Here is an 18,230-nt window from a genome sequence, read left to right on the forward strand (position 1 = left end):
TCATTCTGAGATACATCATGTTTCAGCGTGTGTTCTCAGTGATTGAACATCTCGCTCTCATAGTAACTTTACAAAAAAGGGAAGTCCTTGTGGTTTTACTTCTCTTTTTCTTTGCTAACCAGTTAGTAAAAAGGGTGATATCGTGGACAAGCAGCTTGAGTGCTCAGTTATCATAAATCAATGACGGTTTGTAATTCTGTTAAATTAAACAATGGGTAAAGGAATAAAAAGCCATTAAAATGACATGTGAATTGGCAAACAAACTGTTTAATGTGTGTCTGCAGTGTGAAGGGGGCTCTTGTGAGACGGGGGGCCCTGCCGAAATTTACATCTGATTGGAGTTTAATGGGCCGCGTCGGGCCGGCCTCCTTATCCCCATAGCGACCAATCTTTTCTCAAGATTTTCAACAGGCCGCAATGTTCTTTTTTGTCCATTTGAAATGTGTCATGCGAGCCCGACGGGCCCGGGGCTTGTATGTATCAATTTGTTTCTGTTGCAGGGTCTCCAATAGCCCGGCAATGAATATATGGGCTATTGAGCCCCCGCACACAATGGCCACAGCTGATGTGGTTGCCACAGAGACCCGCCCACACAATGGCTCGGAATGATGACATATGGTCCCGACTTGCCCCAGTCTACGGAGCCCCAATAGCCCGCCACCATTGCCTGACAAAACCCCAGAGCTGGCCATTTATCCGTGCCTACTCATTTCATGGTAAGATAAACTTTTTTATACAGTTTTAACAGCGGATGCACAAAAAGCCAAGCGGGACGAGAAAAGACACCATGTAAAGTGTGTGTGTGAGGGGGAGGATTTATCATTAAGTGATTTACAAAGGGGTTTTTTTTTTTCCACCTGCTTCTACACGAACACGCAAATCGCTGAGGATTTCCTCCCTTAAAAGGGAACTCTGTTAACTTGCTATCTGACACGCAGCATAAAAGAGAAGCAAACAAAAATACTGCATGCGGCAAAAACAACTTGTTGTTCCCTCTAATATATATCAGAGACATTGTGTGTGCTACGACAGCAACAGGAGAGGACCAACCGCACTTCTCTGTCCAATACAGGTTTAGAAAAGAAACAAGTATGCGGCCCCTTGAGAATGTGCAACATTTCAGGAAATTGTACCGGCAGCTGTAAGAAACATTCTGGATTCCTGTGGCTTAACTTGTGTTTCCTCTATGTCACTCACATTGTCGGGACACCAGAAAAACCCTCACACAGCTTAACTGGGAAGTAACTTGACTCTGTGCTTTTGGCGAGAGTGTAAGAATGTATAGCATCCCCTTGTGCATTTTCATGATACTACTTAGATTCCCTGGGAAATATATAAGATTCCTCACATAACTGCGAGTCCAGAACAATGGGATTTCATGTGTTTTTCCCAAAGTACAACTTGATACTGATATATTTGTTTCCTAAGTGTGCCAAGTTATGTAAATTATTTCTAAACAGTATGATTTCAGACAACACCCTTTCTGAAAGCAGTTGAAAATCAACTCAAAAATGAGAGGCTAAAAAGCTGCTTTTCAGTCGTAAACAGTCCTGAAGCACCTTTGACTGTTTTGTGTGAGAAACGAATGTGTCAGTTAATTTCAATAGAAAGACCTGCTGACTGCCATGCTCTTGCTCATAGCCAAACTCATTAAAAGTAACAAATCCTGAATAAATTTTAAATGATTCAATCACTCACATTTGTTCCCCATTCTAAAATGAAATATATTGTAATACATGGAGAAATATTTTGTTCAGCCAAAGAATACATTGCACATACAATTAAAATAAATTAATGCAAAGCAGAAATATATTGCAATATACCAAAATGGCAATAATTTACATATTTTCAATATATTCATTGAGCTAAAAATATATTTGCTAAAATATGTTTCTCAAAATACTATTTTTTGAATGGGTAATTATGCAACACAGTCAAAAACAAGTCTGGTACAACTACTCTTTTAAAGGTAGGTTTTTAGCCTCCCTGTTTTAATCTCACAAGCTCCCCACTTACATGTAATGAAATGAACAGAAGCTGCTAAGGTGAGAGAAACTCAAACACACCGAAATTACTGCAACCTCTATCAGGCCAAGGCTCAGTAGAGACCCTTATTAAACTTGGAGAGAGGGACGTGAAGAAGACATCTCGTGTCAGATCTGTCCTGGCATCACTGGAGGTGGGGGTGGGGGGGGGGGGGGGGGTTAAGTGATGTCACAGGGGAGCCTTTGTCTGGGGGGCCCCCCACGTTCTGTGGGCTCAGTCTATCTCCCCCATTCACAGCCCATTCAGGTGCAGCAACAATGAGGGCTTCATGGCCCGCAGGAGACGAAGAGGCCGCGGGGCGAGCGGGCTGGGGCACACCCGGAGCCGCCCGATTCACACGAGGGAGCCCGGCGCCCATGACAGCTGTCAATCAAGACCAGAGAGCTCAGTGGGCGACTGCCCAAACCCGTGGACCGCACACGTGCTTATGGGGGTTCGGTGAGGAAGTGTTTGCATGTTGCAGTTGGATATGCATCTAGAGGTGAGAAAGGCAACAATTCATGTGGTATGCATTGCATTACATTACAGTACATCGTTTAGCAGACGCTCTTACCCAGAGCGACTTCCAAATAAGTGCATCACTAAGAGTAGCTAACACGCCACATATATTCTGTTCTGCTGATTTTGCATGATCAGATATGATATTTATATTAAATGATATCATGTCGCGTTTTCATCGTGTGCTGTTTGCCTTTTCCTGTACATTTTACTGTGTGCATTTAATTTTATTTTTTCCGGAAGTTTTGCAAAAAGGTTTACTTAAGGAAACAAATGTTTCGTAATGTTAAAAGTCCTGATAAGTATAATTCTCCCTTCCAAACCCAAAGCTAACGACTGTTCTGGGTGTGGGGCCCAGCTCCAACTTGAGGTGGCAGGCAACATTAGAGAACTGGGCTTGTAACCTCAGGACCACTGGTTCACTTTCCAATCCGGTTGTATGCTGCATTCCCCCCAAATGATTTCTGTACATGCAAAATGTTTAACATGTAAAATTTTTGTAAACTATAATATGTTGCATTTAGAAGGGCATCTGCCGTGTATTTTAATCATAATTAAAATGGTGTGGCTCTCAGTAAAGAGAGGTGCTGCTACATGCTCACTTCCAATAGCAGGCGACCGCTACACGTCCACTTATTGCAAGTTCAGCTGCTGCTTGCTAGCGAGAGCTCGTTATCATTTACCATAATTTATGAATAGCGGGTGGGTCACTTCTCCCATGCAAAAGACATTGTCTGTATTAATGGACATCCTGGCGAAGCAAAGGTTAAATAAAATAATGTGTCACGGCCCCAGGTGTCAAATTAAGATGAAATGTTGACAGTGCTGGCCGGGCGAACCGGCCTCATCTCTCAGTGCTGGCGCAGGGGCTAGGTGGTGTCTGGAACCAGAAGCGGGACTTCCTGCTGGATGTCCCATTGGCCGGAACGGTGCTGACACAGGGCGCACACACACAATACAGAGGCACTTTCTCAGCAGATGTTTCCTCTGTCCCCAAAACAGACAGAGCTGATGTGTGTGCATGTTTGTGTGCCTGTGTGTGTGTGTGTCTATGGGAATACGTATTAAAAAACTCTGATTTTGCTGTGTTCCAGAGAGTGATCTACTTTCTAAGCCATTCACTGCATGGGTGCTTTGACTGATAGGTCTGAGACAGAAAGCTTGAAGATTCCTTTATTATTCTGGTTGAAGGGGGTTGCAGGGTTCAAAGATAGACCTCCATCAATGCCAGGGCACCGACCTGCATTCTCCTCACAGGTGGCCCCAATACTCACCACCAGCACCCCAAACCCTCCACCCCCAGCCCCCTCCCCAACTCGAAACACATGACTGAACTCCTGGAACTCAGCACCAACCATCAGGTCTGCGCTGTCTGTAGATCTGGCTTAGGCATGGTTTGGCAGTCTACTCAAAGGAGGACAGATTTCCCAGAAACACAGTGGGCCCTAAATAATTCTGCAGGAAGCTCACCTTTCCAGAAATACTCCAGCGTGCTACAAAGAAACGCTAACAGGGAACGGTCTTGGAAAGAGGAATCGGCTGAGACGGTAACGGAAGAGAAAGGACAAGGACGGAGACGCTCCTCGCAGAGAGGCTGTTGTGTCTGGCCGTGAGATCCTGGCCGGGATTTGCTGCCGCGTCCAGCCGCGGCGGGAGGCCACATCAAATGGACTGGATGCCGGACACTCTAAACACAGGTTTCCTCCCCGCCCCGCACACGCGGAGTGCGGAACTCCGCCACGGAGTCAATGGGCGGAAACCGACCGGCTTCCAAGGAGATCCCCAGCATCGGTCTCCATGCCTCGTTCCCACAGACACCCAATTACAACACCTCTCTAAGGTTACTAAGAACCGAGCACTCCAGTGGGGTACACGATGGACACATTGGCATTCAGAGACATTGAGGGCTCACGTGTAACTTGGTGTGAAGAGTAAGGCCGCATGCCCAACACAGGAGCGCACAGAGAGTGCTGTCACACCGCCCAGCCCCCGCCGCGCACACAGGAAACGGACTCGGGGGGGACGGGAGGAGATAAGAGTCTGCCAGTGAGAGGAAGCAGGGGGCCAGGAAAGAGCGGGCCACTGTCAGCACCTGGCCCAAATCTGTGTGACGGAAACCGGGCTGCCCCGCTGCCTGCTCCGAGCACACAGGCCGAGGAGGGCGCGGCGAGCTCACCCTTTTCAACACATACGCGCACATGCGGCTCACACAAAGTGATCTCTAAAGGGACACGGTGGACAGCGTGTGTCATTCCAGTTGAAGCTCAGGATTCTGGACTGACAGGTCGCGGCTTTGAGTCATATGGGTGAGGCACAGCTGTTGTATCCTTGAGCAACACACTTTGGCTGAAGTTGCCAGCAGCCATAACCCCCTCCATCCTTCCCTTGCCAAATAGCGAAGCGGGCTTGATTCTGGGCTTGGTTGGCACTTGAATGGGAGATCTAATTGCTGTAAGAAGTGATGTTCATACAGCCAGTAGGAGGCACGTTTGCCCCCAGGACAAGTAAACTCAATGCTCCAAGACAGTGATGGGAGTGATGGGGACACCTTGCAGTGAGAGGTGCCATCTTTTGGATGATATAATTTAGTGCCATTCATTAATAAAGTAGTGGTTAGCCCTGGCGCCTGGTCAAAGTTTTCGGGTTGGTTCTTCTAGCTTATTGGCTCTGGATTTATTTCAATTTCCTACCCACCTCCAGGCTCCCATTGTAAAGGAGAACAACTGAGCTCTCAGTTGATAACTGTCAGGAAATGAAGGTTATAAAAACAGCTCTAGTAAAATATCCAGATAGTTAGGATTTTGGGTGCAGCCAGTTAAATAGATGATGTAATTTAATATTTAGAAGAAATATGCCACAAGATGTGGCCACATCTTCAGAGGGAACACATTTTACGCATAAATTGATTGAATTCAAAATGCATTGAAGTTCATTGTTTTTAATTGCTTGACACAAACATGAAATGGCAAATTCCTTGAATCCGCCATTAGGTATAATTGAGGGTTCAAATGAGGAGAGCGCTGGGAGGGTGGGTGGGGGGCGGGGGTTTGTACCTTTAAACTGACTGACATTCAAACAAAGGAAGCACTGGGGTTTAGTGGATCGCTGATGAATACCAAAACCACACAAAGGAGTATTGATTGGCCGGAGAGAAAGGAATCAAAAACAATTAGCTTGGCTGTGGGATAGGTGAAGCGATCAATACCGGGGCTCGGCGGAGCCCCCGCACTGGTGTTCCGCTTGAGGGTTCCCTCTCAATGTGTTTATACAGTGCGACCGGGAGCTGAGAGCATCAATACGCTCAGCGGGCAGGCTACTGTCAATCACAGCACGGACAGGAGAGCCGGGACCAGGAGGGGAGGGGACTGTGAGAAAACAGCAAAAGGATGGAGATGCACTCCTTTAGGTGTGTTGGGGTATACGCAGGGTGGAGCTTGGCTTTTCATCATGGGCATCTTGAGCTGTGAACTGTCATGCTGCCATTTTTTGGGTTCAGACCATTACATTTGCTTTCAGCTGCTTTGGTTGCCACAGAATCCACAGAGGCAACTTTCAGGTTACAAGCTCTGCTTCATACCACCACACCACACTGCTGCCCAGATCACAGCCCAGACCCAGTCCATTTGACATGTGACAATGTAACACCTGTTCATTTACAGGGTTAGGGTTAAGGATCTTGACCTGGTTTGAAATTGATGATGACAGCCTGTGATTTGACCCCTTCTGGGGGGTAGGGAAGATCTCCAGGCAAAGGCTCCAGCTCCACCATGCAGCCATACCTTGCCCCTCTCATCCTGCAGATGAAGGACACCTCAAAGTCCCTGGGCCTCAATTGGTTTTTGCCCTACCCACACACACACACACACACAACCACACACACACACACTCTGCCCTATTGTCCTGTCCTGAGGCAGGGGGGCGCTTGCGGTTCCCGTGCTTGTTTTGGCCAGCTGTGCTGCAGTCTCACAGGGCTGTGGCCAGGGCTTCTGGGCACGGAGGCAGCGGGCCGTAAATTCAGGCGGCGCCATGGGCACCACGGGCGCCACGGATGCCGCTCAGGGAGAGGTCATTCACCGGAGAGTCCGCTGAGAGCGAACGCCCACATAAAAGTGTGTGCTGACTGCAGACAGGGAGGCCCTGTTTTCCACAACTTTTCAGCCAGACTTTATTGTCCGTTCTTACCCCCCGAGTGCAGAAGGCAGGTAGACTATTTATTCCCTGCCCCCATTGATTTGGGGAGAAAAGCTGTCTGAGGAGATCTCTCTGAGGGGAAATGTCATGTTTCTATAATTTGATTCCAAGGGGTATGATTTTGAAATGTGTTGCGCACAGTTTCAAGTTTATTTCAATATAACAGACCATTTAACAAAGGTGTCACTGAGTGTTGTACATTGTTAAAAGTAAAATTTTATCCCTTTTAATCTTTTCTAATCCTCTTTAAATATTGTCATTAACATCATAGGTGAAAATAATTATTCTTATTTATTGGACTGCAAAACAAATTTGCAGTATTTGAACCAGTCCTGTTCATACAGTATCAATATGAAAGTGGTACACTGTGCTTTGATTATAACTGGTGTGTGCATGCATTCGGTATTTGTATCACACAGTACAGTATACTGACTGCAACTTGTCATTTAGACCGGGTAAACCCAATTATATTTGTATCACACAGTAGAATATATTGATTATAACTAGTCATTTAGACTGGGTAAACCCAGTCAGGTTTGTGTCACACGGTATAGTATATTGATTATTATTGGTCATTTAGACCGGTTAACTCAGTCAGGTTTGCATCAGCTGGTCAGGTTTATTGATTATGACTGGTCATTTAGGCTAGTTAAACCCAGTCAGATTCATATCAAACTGTACATACTGCTGAGTATAAGCCTACAGTGTGTCTGTGTGGTGCAGTCCGTCCCCTGGCCTGGCCAGTTCTGTGAGACATGGCCTCTCCTTTCTGACTCCTCTCGTCCATTAGTACCAATGTCCTCACTAACGAAGACTACCTAAAGAAAACACTGTTCCCTGTTCTCTTTGTTCTTCTCAGGCTCAAAGCAATCTCCTCTGCCTCCTGTCACTGTGTGTGTGTGTCTGTTCGTGAGTATAAAGGTGTACAAGTGAGGGCGTCTGTTCTTGGTGCTGGTGTGTATATTCAAGGGTGCGTGCATTCTTGTGTGTGTAAAGTTTGCGTGTGAGGGTGTGGATGGGTCTGTCTGTGTGTGCCTCTGTTTGGGTCAGTCTTTAAAGGTTGGTGTATCTGTGTGTGGGTATGTGTGCATTTTAGGGTTTGTGTGTATAAGGGTGTGTGTGCATGAGGATGTGTGTTGGTGCCTATATCTATGTGGATACGAGTGTGTGTATGAAGGTGTGTGCGAATGTGTGTGTGCATATGAGGGCGTATTAGCCTAAGTCTTATCTCAGCATATACTTCCCTCACCCATTCCTCTCTCCTTGCAACGGTGTTTCCTGAAAGAAGGCCTAAACATCAGAAAGGAGTTCCAGCTTGTGTTCCATTTATCCCTCGCTAATTGCCAGCGCTGATGATAAAAGAGGCTTAATTGCATCAAAGCGTTTAAGAGAATGTTTACTCTCCAAGATAGAGCACCAGGCCCCCGGTCATTCCACAACAGCTGTTATCACCAGCCGTGATATTAGTCATCGCAGATAAGGCCTACCTAAAGTCCGATAAGACTGCTATTAAATTTAGTTAAGTGTTTACACCTCTCAGAGATCTACAGTTAGTATAAGGGGAGAGAGACAAATACGGGGAGCGCTCAGAGAATTTATGGCACAGTATATCACTTTGCGTTTGACATCTAAATGGTTCATGAATGTAAAAATCTTTACAATTTCTGGAGGGAAAGATAAAATGAGACAAGAAGAGACTAATGAATATTTATTGGTGTATACATGAGAAATCAATCAATAGATGTCCATTGACAAACTACGTGTAATGCATTTGAGCCTTTTTATGAGGCGAGAGTTCTGTATAACTTGTAATTATTAACAAGCAGAAGATCTCCAGCCTCTTTTCAGGAACTTCACCTACATTATCCTCCAGCTTGTTCGGAGGTTTTGAGCTAATCGGTGGCATTGAATTGCTAGCTCTCCCCAGAGGAGGCAAACAAAGTCTGTCGCGAAGGCGATCCGGACAGGAAGCAGCCCGCTGCCCCTCGCCTTCTCCATTAAATTCCCCTCCAACAATGTGTCACTGGTGAGATGCTAAAGAAAACGGGTTAATGATCGTTACAATTTCTGCTAACATGCTGTGCATTATTTTTAAGCTATTCAGCGATCAATCAAAAGGTACAAGGACCGCTGCACTTTCAATACCAATAAACCAGCCTGGAGCTGCTAACATTTAGCCTTGGCAGCATGGGGTTGATCGTACCGGTCCGCAGGAGTTTTTGCCGCGATTCCTCTGTTCTTTGAGCGCTGGCTGTCCCACTTTACAAAAAAATAATCAATCTGCCAGGCTGTGCCAGACAGCCAAAAGCCTGTGGGAATTATGTGATTCGTGGTGAAAAACAGGAACTATGCAATGCATCTCTGCAGAAGCGAAACGCACCACATTTAACCAGCGTGAGACCTGATGAGTTTCTCACGCCTACCTAAGAGACCCATCAGTGGGCGATAGGCGTCAGGAGGACGACCTCCCCGTGCTGTCAGCCAGCATCTGAGAGGCGGAACTGGGGAAAAAGGTACGCGCTGACTGTGTGCCCAGCTGTGAACACCCGGCATCGGCTTTGTTTGGACTGAGACCAGACACGTATTGACACTATCCTGCATGAGAATGGCAGCAGTAAAGTCACCGGGTGGAGGGTGCGCTGCCTTTAACATGAGAAAACAGAACCCCACCACCTCACACACACACTGGAGGAGTTTACCTTCTAACTGTGTCAGTATAAGAGGGGGAAAGAGAATAAAGAAGAAGGTTTACTTTATTCCCCACCGGGGCTGTTACTATCAGTGACTGAAGGCATTTATAATCCCAAACCCACACGTGGGGGTAGATGGGGGGACTGACTGGTGAAGGTGGGATGAAAAGCAGCCTGATCCTTTTGACATGGTAAGTGAATGGAGACGGAGATCCGTCACGGGCTGGGAAGCTCCTCTGACCTTTTGAAAAGGTGGCAACATACGCCGATTTATCCCCCCTGCCCCCCACCCCAGGCCCAGCGCCCGCTGTCCCATCGCCTGCAGGCCGGGCACCAGGACATCCTGTACCAGGACAATGCGGTGCACACCCCGCATCCTCAAACCATGGACAGGAGCGTTACAAACTCATTACGGCGGCGTTGCCACAGTTTCACCGACCCCCTGCATCTAATCCAGACCTCACGAGGGGAGGGAGGCCAGAACCAGTGGGGACTGTTGGGTAATTATTAAAGAGCAAACACAAAGACCTACTGACCAGTGAAAATAACATCTCTGAATACATACTGACCAACAGAGAGCTCTCTGATTGGACACCGCACATGCACTGTGCAAAAGTAGATAGGGTAACAGCCCCAGCGCCTGACTTTCTGCTCACACAAGCACGCACATGCACACACACATAAAACGCTGTGCTTCAGGTGACACACCTGACTGACAGGTGTGACTGACATCTTCCCATGCGACCGTCTGGGACGAGTCTGGGCGTGAGGTGAGCCTGCAGCTGGTTCTGCCACATTGCTCCAGAGACGGTTAAGCTCCAGTGAGACCCAGAGAGATCCCACACTTGGCTTTGCTTCCTGTGCCAGCCGAGACGTGTCACTTGATGATTAAAGCGTTCCAGCACTGGATGCTCTCGGTCTCTCCGCTCGTGAATATGCATGAGCAAATGGGCCAGGAATGTGTTTCGTTTCAAAATGACTGGCAGCTTGAATGAATCTTTATATATGCACTGTGACTACAATCAGAATGAAACAGAAGGAGCAGAAAGTTCACAGTGAAGCTTTGAGAATGATCCATCTCATTAATGGATAAATTATCTCTGCCTAAGTCCAGCTCAAAGCAAAGTGCACTCAAAGGAAAATGATTACCACTAACCCCTGCAAACAGAAAAACAAATACAATTGCACACACAAGTACATTCTTGAAATGAAGAGCATATTCATACATACATGTGTCCATATGCATTATTAAACACACACACACACGCGCACACACACATACATGCACACACACACACACACACACACACACACACGTACGCGCACACACACACACACACACACACACACACATATAAATACACACACCAACATACACACACATGTGGGAGCCACAGTGTCAGTTTCTCCACCTGTCTGACTGAAGGCAGCAGTGAGGGCTAATGCAATTCCCAGGAACCTGACTCACATAGACAATTTGTTCAGTCAGTAGCGAAGTGACATCATTAGCCATTCACACCCAAGGGTGACTACCCTTCTTTGAGCAAGGTGTCACGTTTCTACAGCCTGCTAATCTGGGTGTAACAAGGGGTTGGAATATTTGGGCAAAGTACAGGGCCCGAGGTCTCGCAACGACCGCAACAGGCCACGGCAAGAGAGGATAGCCACATGACGACACAGCAACAGCAAGGCCGGCTATGTGCCACCTGTAGCCCAGAGACGCATTGAGCCCGGAGGTGACACAACCACTCAGTCTCAGGCTTCGTAACGCACCCGAACGGGGGTGATTCACGCTTATAGGCCGGCCTTACTGTGAGTCTGCGTGTCGTTTTGAAAAGACAGAGCAAACCAAACCCCTGCCCTTCTCTCTCTCTCTCTCTCCACCCCCACACCGCCACCCTCTCCTCCTGAAATGAAAAGACTCTGAGGGCCAGAGATCACCACTCAACCATTCACAAGTTCAGGGCTCCCCTGGGAGCCATGGTTAAGTCCCCATATTGGCATAAAGGGAAAACACCTAATCCTCTTGTGAGAGGCACCCCCCCCCCAACCCCCTCCCTTCACAAGCACCCCATCCACCAACATGGAGCCAGGCATGAGGTCAGGGGTAGCCCACACCCATGTCATCCAATGATCGAATGCTAAGATTGGATTGTTGGTATTTTTTCTCATTTATAGGACTCTTCTCTGCTCCAAGCCACTGAACCACACAGCAGGCATGTTTTAACCAAAGCCGCTTTCTTAAATCAGCACATAAATAACATTGCTATGTCACAACAAAACACTATGCCATTCACCGCCGTGATTTCAGGATTGCTTTCCATATGCTGTGCGTCAAAAGGAAACCAGATCTGTGAGTTAAGCCCGAGGGTACGTTAACAAATGCAATTCAAGGCTGCGTCAGAAAAGTGGATGATAGCGCAAATAGCGGGTGTGATTTTTTACCTTCAAGTGAATTATGTGCACCAAACACAACCGAGGTTTCATTAGATTAGGACTGGTACCCATATTGTATCTTCCCCAGATGCCCCTCTTGCCATAGTTTAGTCTGCTACTGTTGCGAAGTCCACCCATAATCAAAGTAATGGGAAGAGATGAACTCAGGGGGAGCCAGAGAGAGGTGTTGATCGCTACAAGCAATTTATTGTTTCTTTCACCACTATATACTCAGCAACCCAGCATGATGTACTGCATGTAGTTTTACAGGTATTTTACTGCTCTTTATAGTGGAAATACAGGAAAGGGGCAGTCATAGTTACAGATACTTTCCTTGCAACATGAAAAAGAGTGCTTATCCATGAGAAAGATTACTGGATTGGATTTGTAGCGTAATAATTGACATGAATTTAACAATAACAGTCATATTAACTCAATATGATTGTTATTGTTGTTATTATTGGTGCTGCTATTATTATTATGACTATTCACACACATTACTGCTACTACTAATGGTTAATTTATTCCAGAAAAGATAGAAATTATTCATTTAGGTAATAGTAATCAGCATTATCAGCTTCATAATGTTTAATGGTGGGCCTATAGGAGCAAGACTGATGAAAACAGACATTTACAATTAAACAGTGTATATGTATGTATGTGTAAATAGTAAATAGCATTTTTATACACACCTAACACTGCGTGACAGATCTGCACAGCTCCCCCTCTCGTGCATACATGAACAGTGAGCTGGACAGGGAGGGCACTTAGTATCCGCTTTATTATTCTGCCAAGTATTTATTTTCAAAAACAAATTCAGAGCAGCAGCTAAAATAGATTGCCAACAGCTGACCGCTCGGGCCCGGGAGACAGCGATCCTCTGGAGGAGCAAATACATAAATAAGAATCAGTACTAAATTGAGGGCCATCTCCCTGCAGGCCGCTTAGGAGCGGAGACACATAAATGCTTAGGGGAACCTTTGACCTGTGCAAGGAGGGGGGCGGTCTTTTACTTTCCCCAGCGGAATCCGTGGCGTTCGCCAGGCCTAAGCCGAGGCGGCCTGCGTTCTGAAACCGGAGACGTTGCTGAAAGGCGAAACCTGGCCTCGGAAACGCAGCCCTGAGGACAGGTGATGAGGAGCCACTCCTGCACCCCCCCTCCCCTTCCACCTCGTCCCCCTGCTCCAAGTGATGCAATGCTATGAATAACCGAATGGGTGCGGTCTCATAAACGCAAGTGGTGGAAAAAAAGAAAAACGACACGACAATCCATCAGTCAAATGGACGTGTGGAAAACGTGGGCGAGCGCACGGGTGCAGGAGGTTCGTAGCCGAACTTGGCGAAGGTTTTTCGGCGGCCTCACCGGTGCCCCCTGCCACCTCTCCCCGGGGGCTGCGCAGCTGCTCTCTCTCCAGTTGAGACAGGGCGAGAGGAGACGGCTTGACCTCTCTGCTGCATGTACTGCCGTCGGAGAGGGAGACGGTAGCTGTGGTGCATGCACACACACACAACGACAAAAAAGTCCTGTGGGAGAGCCCCTTAGTTTAGCTAAGAGTCAAAAGCAGAAACCTCCACACTCGTGTGGGGTCACTGAGAGGGTACTGAGTGATAAGATGACAGTTCGCGGCTTGTGCCACCATCTGACGGGAAAAACGCCCGCGTGAGTCAGGGCGCTCTGAGCTGCCAAACACACCCTGCCTCCGTTTCTCCTCTCCTCCCTTCTCCCCTCCCCTCCCTTCCTCCCCTCTTCGCTCCTCCACAGCAAGAAATAAAATATTGCCCAACAACTCTACTATTTCTGTTCATTTTACGTGGACCCAGGTTTTTTTTTGCTTGCTTAAAAATGTCAAACAAAAAACGTAAAAGCTATTAACAGTTTGTGCCCACGGGCGTGGACTTGCTGTACAAATTGACCCCCCCCCCCCCCACAAACACACACCCTCCACCCCCTCTCTTCATGAGAACAGGTGCAGTGAAAGGTGGTGTCTCTCAGTCCCCCCCCCCCCACGCCTCCCTGCGACTTCTCCCTCTCCCTCCCTGCTTCCACGTCTCTTTCCAGGCACGCTGGGCATTTCCTTCGGCGCTCATGAATGGAGCCCTTGACCACAGCAAATTTAGAACCACGTCAGGGAGGATGTGGCTCAAATCGCAGGAAGGTTGGCGCAAAGCTGAAATGTCAGCACCGCTTCGCCGCCGCGGGCACTTTATTTCCACAGGCAAAGACAAGCCTGGCTTTTGTGTTTTGTGCCTTGCTTTTTAAAGACAGCTCAGTAATCTGCCCTAAATCTGTGTTTTTCCTCACTCTCTTTCTCTTTATGCAGGTGTGTTTGCGAGTAATTTTGTTTTCCATGTGTGAAAGGTCCCTGTTAATATCAGTAAACAGAAGTTGCCTTCCTGTTTTTGTTATTGTTTAAATATATAAAAATGATCATAATGTACAATCTATGAAAACTGAGGCCATTGTCTCTAGCTATTCTCATTCACAGTATATGGTGATATTTTCCCTTTCTTTGTGTTATGCTTTACATACAAACAAACACACAAAGCATATGGGACACTTCAGACAGCGGTTACATGATTATTAACGTTATGCCAGGAAAATTCATCTGCCTGAAGAGAGATTTTCACACTTCTCGCTTTCCTCTCAGCAAATGTAGCTAAGGAGCACAAAGCTGTCATGACCAGCCATGCCAGTGAAAAAATACTGGTAGTTTATGTAATTCATGCTCCCGATATCATAAAAAATAACATAAAAAATACATCCCAGCACGTAACAAGGAAATTGTAAAAAGTGCCACTCTTTGTGCAGCAACCACTTAACATCAGTGTGTCCAGATCAGTGAGCTCAAGCTTTAAGCTTTGAGGTACTGGGGTGCAATACCTCCTTGTGGTCAAAACGGACAATGCATACCCCAAAGAGCCCAGAAAGACTTGGACTTGAATAGAGATGGCTAGGAACTAAGAACCATCACAGAATACTGTACAAAACAAGGGTCTTTTGACACACGTGCCTTAGGCACTCACCCCACTGCCCGTTATCTCTTGAGATATGGGTTTTCTATGTTAGAAGGGCTTGAAAACAGCTAACAAGATGAAGTTTTTTTTCAATAAAGTTAGATAGATTCTGCTTGCAAGCAATGATCTCAATGTGTCTGCCCTTTCAACAGAAACGGTTGGCGGCAGGTCTTGAGGTGGGTATAAGCCCATTTTGAGTCAATTTTGACCGTAAGGCAAGCAAAGAGATCAAATATTTCCATGAATGAAAGGCATGGGGAGTTCTGAAGAAAATTATTATTATTATTATTATTATTAGTAGTAGTAGTAGTAGTAGTAGTAGTAGTAGTATTGTTTTTGTTATTTCTGAAGTCATTTGATTTGATTTGGCAGAAATTATAGGTACATGAAAACACAAAATACATTTTCATGCAATGCCCTAATTGCTAAGTTACGTTTTCAGTTTTGCAAAATAATAACAATAATAATGACAAAGTGTCACGTTTTGACCACACCTACCCTTTATTCATCTTAGCATGTTTCTTTATTTGCAAAGATATATAAAATGTAAAGTAATTGATGTTGACAATTTTATATAACGTGCCCAATTCATGTCTCGTTAAATTTGATCCAGTTTACAAGTGATGAAAATCATTGCACATGAAATTATTCATTCATTTTAATTCTCAAAATTACAACCAGACGGAATCTTACACAAGTATTCATCGCGGCTTCACAATTTTATGCAGCTAATCGCAAGTTGGAAGTGATGCTTTGGCGCTGCCTCCGCCTACACGTTTCAAGCGCGCATTACTGGCTTGTACAATGCTCAGGAATGAAAGCACGAGATCTAATTAGCCAGCTCAGAGCTCGCGACCCTGACCTCTGCTACAACGCACTACCATTTCAAATAAATGGACCTCATTGAACTCCCGCTAATGAGAAAAACGCCCGCGGCCATATGCCTCCATTTTCCCCTCCGACTAGCTCCTTCACCGAAAAGCGAAGGCCTGCCTGCGCTTTGAATGATTGACGAAAACAATGTTGACGGTCATTAAGTGTGCAGACCCTGGCTGATGTGGTCCGGCGTTTAATTCTATTATGCTTTATTAATGTGTGAACATATGGGTGTAATTTTCGAAGCAATGGGAAATCTTCTTTAGATTATCTGTTTCATCCTGCTTCGTGAACTCGTGGTGTTGCAATTAAAGCTAAATAACATAGTGATTCCCTTAACTTGAAATGCAAACATTTCATAATCGGAAAACCCACTGCGCAGCTTTTTATATAAAAACTGCAAGATGTGTCTGTGTTCTCTAGTGGATAGCCACCCGTGTCGATTAAAAAAAGCTAAGCTAGCCGGTCTGGGAGCTGTGGTCCCTACTGTAACTGCGGTGTACACGAGGAAAGCTCAGTCCGGCAGCTGCTGTAATTACTGCCCTGACTCTGGGCTGACTCCTCGGCGGCCGCGCGCGTGCGCCTCCTCACCTCCTGAGAGCAGCGCTGCGGCCAATGCACGACCCGGGCTGCCAGCGGGGATTTACTGACTGGCTCCATGCCCGACCGCAAGCAGTCTGGTTCGCTCGGTTCTCACGACCTCAGCACCACGCAGGCATCTCTGAAATATTAACATAGACACGCAGCGCACAAGGAGCAGCCGCAGAGCCCACACACTGCCAACTAGTGTTCCAGTGACGCCTATGCAAAGGCAGTCTTCTCAGATCCGCTCTGGCCCGAGCTGTCCATACGAAATGTCTTTGGAAAGAGAGATTCCTCAAGAACCCAGGGATGGTGAAACTGAAATACGTGTATAAAATGAACATGCAAATGCTCTTGTCCAATACCTTATATCCTGTATGCTTATCACGCGCGAAGATAACACATGACCATAACCAAAACACACGTTTGGAATCACGAAGAGGGCAGTCTAGCCTATTAAATGAGAAATTTGGCTTTTGAACAAATCAAATTAGTAAATTACATTGAAACACACAAACACACACACACAAAGGAGAAATTACCATATTCTGTCAAAGGTTAAATGAGTAAATATAAAACCCATGTAATATAGCCCAGATGAACATGATAAGTTACAGCCTACATACAGAATGAATCATTCGTTTGACACGATGACAAGAAGTATGGCACTGCGCACACTTCAATGATGAAAATGCGATTTTCGGTTTTGAACACAATTTGTTGTTGCGACGCTATGTTTGACGGCTCGAGCTAGCACGGGGGTAAATAACTATAACTCACAAACGCTTAAAACAACGTGCGTCGTTGCTGGTAAAATCTTGGACTAAATATAGAGGGGAAAGGATGCAGCCCGTGTCTTTGGAATCTTGAAGGATTGAGTTCGACAGGTAACTGAGAGCGTGTTGCCTGCGGAATGCACCGCGCCGCTAGAACCTTTGATACCCTAGACCTCCAGTTGACTGAGTGTAACCCAACCCCGGAGACGGTGGGGCCAGTCCACTGCAAGTGGCTGGCACACGGCGAGCGTCACGCCGACAGCCCTGGCAACACGACCCCCGGTTCCGGACGCTAGGGAAAGATAAGCTTACATCCCAGCGATAAATATACAGGAAAATGGAGGAGGAGGCGGATGGAGGGAGGAAGGAGTTTTATTCTAATGGGAATACGTGTGCTGTAAATATAAAAAGCCACAATCCCCGTAGGCAACTTTACCTGTTGCGGTTTAAGAGTCGTTGCACGGCCAGTATCTTTAAAGAATACTTTGATTTCGTCTAGACGAGCAAGGCATTTGGGATGAAAACAAATATTGTGCGCTCGTTGTGTTTGCTGCATATCAAATCATTTTGCGCTACTTTGTCCTCTATTCTAGTGGAAATGTGCAATCGCCACTGACACGGAAGCGAGAATAACTATAAAACGAACTTCTCATGACAGCGAAGAGGCTTGCTCGGGGATGCCGTTGTCTAGAAGTTACACAACTTTAAACGTTGGAAGACAATAATAAAAAAGCATTATTCCACCTTTAGTACCATGGTCCTCAATTTATTCTTTCGAAAACCTTAGAATATCTTTTCGTTTCAGTTGCTAATAATGACGATGTGGAGTTACCAATTCCCTTCTGATTCAGAATAGTTCGCTACACAGAGACGTCAAAATGTTAAGTCCTTTAAACTGATGATTTCTCTGATGCAGGTGTCCTTGTTCTGAACCAACCTGTTATGTTGTATTAACGCTGATTGTATTCTGTATCAATGAGAGTAACCTATAGGTGCCGGCTAATGTCTTACCGCTTGCGATTCCAAAGATGATGCAGCCTTCATTATGTAGTCTATACCAATTCATAGTAAATTAGTAGACCTTTGCGAATTCATTTAAACGTAATCATTGGAGATGCAT

The sequence above is a fragment of the Megalops cyprinoides genome, chromosome 6, assembly GCF_013368585.1.
Source record: "Megalops cyprinoides isolate fMegCyp1 chromosome 6, fMegCyp1.pri, whole genome shotgun sequence".
NCBI classification, from domain to species: domain Eukaryota; kingdom Metazoa; phylum Chordata; class Actinopteri; order Elopiformes; family Megalopidae; genus Megalops; species Megalops cyprinoides.